A 6,000-nucleotide genomic window follows, 5' to 3' on the forward strand; every position below is an offset into this window, starting at 1 on the left:
TATTAAATATGAGGACTCGAAAATTGAAGGGTCATTTCACACAAAAATGAAAAATCTCTCAAAATGATATATATTTAATATATATCCTTTGCATGAGTCGTAAAAAGAAATTCAGGATCGCAGCAAGTTGGAGAAGTAGTCTTCCTGCTGGGTCAGTAAAATTGTTGGTAACACTTTAGAAAACTGTTTGGTCATTAATGGATCACTACACAGGAACAAATGAGAAACACAATATTAACATTCGAAATACTATTAACTTACAAGAAACTCTGGTTAATTAATTAGGAAGTAATATCGCTCAGTTGAAATAAGGTGAATAATTCACTTAGTTAATCAATAACTAATTTTCTTTTCTTTTTTTTAACTTTAAGTGATACCAAATGATTAAGTTTACATACCTTTTATCTACTTTTACCGCTTGTATTATTTAAATGGAAAGTTTACCCAAAAATTTAAGTTTACTGAGCTGTCATTTACTCACCCTCATGTCATTTAAAATCCTTAAAATCCTGCAACCAAAAAGCCTTGCTTGACGCATGAGAACCAAAAAGGTTTGTTTGTGTCTGTCAATCATTCACATTGAGCTTCTGTTTATTTGTTCGTCATATAGAGTGATTGTGTCTCTTCAGAACACTTGATCATATAATATTTTGATTGATAATGCATTGGTTACTTCTGTATTTAACTTTTAGAAAATTTTGGTTCAGTGGATTTTCAATATATGGACAAAAATGAAAGAATATTAAAATACCTTAATTTGTGTTCTGAAGATGGACAAAGGTCTTATGGAGTTGGAATGACATGAATAGAATGACATGAAGGTGAGGATATTTTTTGCGGGAACTAAACCTTTAAAAGTCATGAATAGTCTACTCCATAGTTTCAATGAGGACCACATTTTTGAGTGCATAATGTCAAGTAAATCATTATTTCATAATATTTTTGTTGACCTAGTAGTAAAAAATAAACTTTAGTTTTTCTGCAATACCCTTGCATTGTCTAAGAGTAATAACCATGTTGACCATAAGAAAATTATATAGCAGCACTGTGTATTTTGGACCAAATATATTCAAGAATAGGGTGTTTTTTCCCATTACTTTTGTCTGTGCTGAGCTGGATGCTGTGAAGATATCCTGAGAACCCGCCATGTCTTATTTGCTTCTCCTGAGCCGTGGCAAACAGAGGTCCAGGTTCCATGTTGGGCGCCTGATTGAAATTAATGACCACAGGGAGCAGGGTCAATGCTGCAACAAACAGAATGTCATTTACTTAGCGGCTGTATCCGATCTGCTTTCATTGGAGCCTCCTTGGTCTCTCTCTCTCTCTCTCTCTCTCTCTCTCTCTCTCTCTCTCTCTCTCTCTCTCTCACTTCCGGTGTGACGTGTGATTGTTTGAGTGTGAGTGGAGCGATTGCGATTGAATCGGAGCTTATGAGTGAGTCTTTTTTACTTTTCCTTGCTTTTCTATCTTGTTTAGGGTATTGTTTGAAAGTGGTGGTTTATTTGATTGTTCGGGCCGCGTGCTACCGTTTTTCTTTGCGGGCAGCATGACGGCCCCGCGAATGCAAGGTTTGAGTAAACTTACGCGGCGCCACGGAGTGAAAGTGGCGTCCGCGGTGAGTGTTGAAGACTGTTGCCTGGCTGCAGGAGAGGTCGTTGGGCATGAACATATCATGTCGGCCTCTAGAATGAACGGTGCCACAGTCATTTTTCTTAGCTCCGTTGAAAAGGCAAATGAGTTAGTTGAGACTGGAATAGTCATTGATAATCTTTTTACCCATGTTCTCCCACTTTCTATGCCATCCAAAAAGGTGCTGTTGTCTAATATTCCGCCTTTTATAAGTGATGAAACTTTAGTGAGAATTTTGTCCCGATATGGTAAATTGGTGTCACCTATTAAAATGATACCAATTGGAAGTGGTTCTCCTCTTTTGAAACATGTGGTTTCGTTTAGGCGATTTGCTTACATGATTTTAAAAGATGATCAAGATCTGGATCTTTCTTTGCATCTCAAAGTTGACGAGTTCGACTATGTTATTTATGCTACTACGGACAAGATGAAATGTTTCAAATGTGGTGAAGTTGGCCATTTAATTCGTGCTTGCCCTGGTAAGAATAAAGAAAACACCTCAGCGGCTGAGGACATTGTTAATAATGTTACTGAGCCGGTCGAGGCCGGTACGTCTAACGCGGTTCGTCCTGTGACAGAGACGGGTGCGGTAGAGACAGGTGCAGTGGGGGATCGAGTGGTGGAGAATCCCCCCGCAGCTGAGAGTGCGGCGATTCAGGTAAATTATCCCAAAAATGTGTGTGAGGAAAATACGCTGAATGATGCTGAAACATCGAATATTCGTTCTTGCAAGTCGAATATGCAAGAAAAGGATAGTGCACCTATTGTTTTGCTGCCCGAATTGTTTTGTGATGGCATTGAAATGGAGACAGAGCAGAGTGAATTCAAAATTCCATCAAAAAGGAAAAATTCGGACGTTTCTCAAACGGTTAGAGCTAAGAAATCTGACGTGGAAGATCAATATGGTGACAGTGACAGTGAGTCTTCTGATTCTAGTGTCGGTCTCTCTCAGAGTGACTTCTCTAGTCGCGGTTGTGAAGTGGATGACATCAAACTTTTTTTAAAAGCTACTAAAAACAAGAGAGGGGTTTGTGTAAATAATTATTTTTCTGACATAAAGCAATTTGTCGATAAAACCAGGTTTTTTATGTCAGAAGGTTTGTTTACAAACAAGGAGATTTATCGATTGAAAAAGATAGTGAGAAAACTCACTTCTGACAACGCCAATGAAGGTAGTGAGAGAGTATAGTATCTTGGCTAGTAATGTGTTGTGTGGAGTGCTGCTATGTTTCTTAGTCTATTTCAATATGAGTGAGGTGAATATTGCAACTCTGAATGTAAATGGAGCAAGGGAAATGAGAAAAAGAGCAGATATTTTTGAGGTGGTTAAACAAAAAAGAATAGATGTTGCTATGTTGCAAGAAACGCATAGTGACTTGAGGAATGCTGCTGATTGGGCTGAGGAGTGGGATGGGGTCTCTGTGTTGAGCCACAACACCTCACTTAGTGGAGGGGTGGCTATTCTTTTTTCTAAGAGCTTCAATCCAACTTCTTATCAGGTTGATGAAGTAGTTAAAGGTAGGCTCTTAAAAGTAAGAGCTACTTTTGGGAATTTTATTTTTGTTTTTATTTGTGTGTACATTCCTACTGCACCAATACAGAGAATGTTGTTTTTAAATACTTTGTGTTCTGTTTTACAAAAATGCTGTGTAGAAGAATATTTATTCTTAGGTGGTGACTTTAACTGTACATTGTCAAACTTGGATAGGAATCATATTGAACCTCACTTGCCCTCTCGTAACCGGTTAGTCCAGCTTGTCAAAACGCATGAGCTCTGTGATGTGTGGAGACAGTTTCATGAGACACAAAAGCAATATACTTGGACTCATGTTCGTGACAGTGTGATTTCGCTGGCAAGATTGGATCGGTTCTATGTTTTTAAGCATCACTGTAACATTGTTAAGAAATGTTTAATCACCCCACTGAGTTTTTCTGATCACAGTATGGTGCAGTGTTCTGTGTTTTTAAACTCTATTAAGTTAAGAAGTGCATACTGGCAGCTTAACACTATTTTGTTAAGTGACAGGTACTTTAAGAAAATGTTTAAACTGTTTTGGGATGAGTTCAGAACCACAAAGGGATCTTTTAAGTCGATACGACAGTGGTGGGATTTTGGGAAAGCCCAAATAAAACAATTTTGTTTGCAGTATACTCAAAACGTCACTAGAGAGACAGTTTTGATTATGAACACCTTGGAGACTGACATTTTGAAACTTCAAGAATTAGTTGAGTCGACTGGTGGTCAGAGTTATTTAGATTCTTTGTTAAAAAAAAGGACGCAGTTGGCTGATTTACTGGGCATTAGAACACAGGGGGCTCTGGTCAGGTCGAGGTTCCAGAGTGTGGACCAAATGGATGCTCCATCCAGGTTCTTTTTCAACTTGGAGAAGAAGAACGGTCAGAGTAGAGTCATCCATGCTCTGCGCTCTGAGTCTGGAGGATTATTGACAGACCCTGCGGACATTCGTAAGAGAGCAGTTGTTTTTTATGAAAACCTGTATAAAAACGAACTTGGGGCAGAATACAGGAGTGACAGTGAATTTTTCAACGACTTACCCCAGGTGTCTGAGGAAGTCAATGTTGAGATTTCTGGTGCTTTGAGCATGGGCGAACTGTACAAGGCTCTCCAAGGAATGGAGTCTGGAAAGGCTCCGGGCATTGACGGCCTGCCAGTTGATTTTTATAAATCTTTCTGGTCAGAACTGAGAGAGGACCTTCTGGAGGTATTGAACGAAAGCTTGGCTGAAGGCCAGCTGCCTCTGAGCTGCCGTAGAGCAGTGTTAACCCTCCTGCCCAAGAAAGGAGACCTTACGGACATAAAATGCTGGCGGCCCGTATCGCTACTCTGCAGCGACTATAAACTGCTCTCGAAAACCTTGGCTAACAGGCTTGCAGGAGTGATGGATGGTGTCATTCATCCTGACCAGACCTACTGTGTTCCTGGTAGGTCAATATTTGACAATGTTTCTTTGATTCGTGATGTTGTAGAAGTCTCCAAGATGGTAAATCTAGATTGTGGGTTAATCTCGTTGGATCAGGAGAAGGCTTTTGACCGTGTTGAGCATCGCTATTTGTGGAGAGTTTTAGAGGCCTTTGGGTTTTGCCAAAATTTTATAAATTGTATTAAAGTTCTTTATAGTGGCGTCGAGAGTATTTTGAAAGTGAACGGTGGTTTATGTGCTCCTTTTAAAGCTCATAGAGGTGTCAGGCAGGGGTGCTCATTGTCTGGTATGCTCTACTCTTTGGCAATAGAGCCACTTTTACAGCAAATAAGGGTTAAACTTTATGGTTTATGTTTGCCAAACTGTGCAAAAAAGCTTATATTGTCAGCTTATGCCGACGATGTCATAATTATGATTAGTAGGCAAAGTGACATACAGGTTTTGTCAGGTTTACTTAAAACTTTTAAAGGGTTATCTTCTGCTAGTGTGAACTGGAGTAAAAGTGAAACTTTATTGTTAGGTAAGTGGACAGGTGGGAAACCAGATCTCCCTAAAGGGTTAGGTTGGGGAAAATCAGGTTTTAAATACTTAGGAGTGTATATTGGTGATGAGTTAACAGTGCAAAAGAATTGGGAAGGAGTCATTGAAAGAGTGAAAGGTCGTCTGGATAAATGGAGATGGTTAATTCCAAAAATGTCTTATAGAGGGCGTATATTAATTATAAATAATCTAGTTGCTTCTTCACTATGGCATAGGGTTGCATGTATTGATCCTCCATCACATCTGTTAGCAAAAATCCAGGCTTTTTTAGTAGATTTCTTCTGGGATAAACTGCATTGGGTCCCACAGAGTGTGTTGTTCTTGCCTAAGGAGGAGGGTGGGCATGGCTTAATACATCTTCATAGTAGAGTAGCAACTTTTCGGTTGCAATATATTCAAAAACTTCTTACTGGTTCAGTTGAATTTAATTGGTGTTCTGTTGCATATGTGATTTTACAGAATCTTGAGAATATGAGACTAGACAAAACTCTTTTTTTACTCGACCCAATGAAATTGAACACTTCTGGACTGCCAGTTTTTTATAGGAACCTCTTTAAGGTGTGGAGTCTTTTTGTTTTAAAAAAAACAGAGGATTCAGAGTCACTTCATTGGCTATTAGAAGAGCCTTTAGTCCGTGGAGCACGTCTGGATTTGTCTGCCAATGGACTTTACCCAGGACTTAACAAAGCACTCATTGACAGTAAAATTACCACTTTGGGACAGTTACTGGAAGTGTCAGGACTTGATTTTTTGAATAAGGAAGCGACGGCTCAACATCTGCAAATTCGGTCAACCCGTCTAGTTGCGCAGCTATTGATGAAATGGCAGACGGTTCTTAATGCAACGGAAAGAACTTTGTTGACTGAGTACAGTGATGGTCGCTGTAAAC

The 6,000-nt window shown here is 39.4% G+C and overlaps 1 protein-coding gene across 6 annotated transcripts in view; it reads left to right on the forward strand.

Moving 5' to 3' along the window:
- mast4 (microtubule associated serine/threonine kinase family member 4) overlaps positions 1–6,000 on the forward strand; it is a 141,579-nt gene that overhangs the window by 32,436 nt on the left and 103,143 nt on the right. The gene's annotated exons all lie outside the window — the stretch shown is intronic.

This window comes from Rutilus rutilus (genome assembly GCF_951802725.1).
Source record: "Rutilus rutilus genome assembly, chromosome: 7".
Taxonomy (NCBI): Eukaryota; Metazoa; Chordata; class Actinopteri; order Cypriniformes; family Leuciscidae; genus Rutilus; species Rutilus rutilus.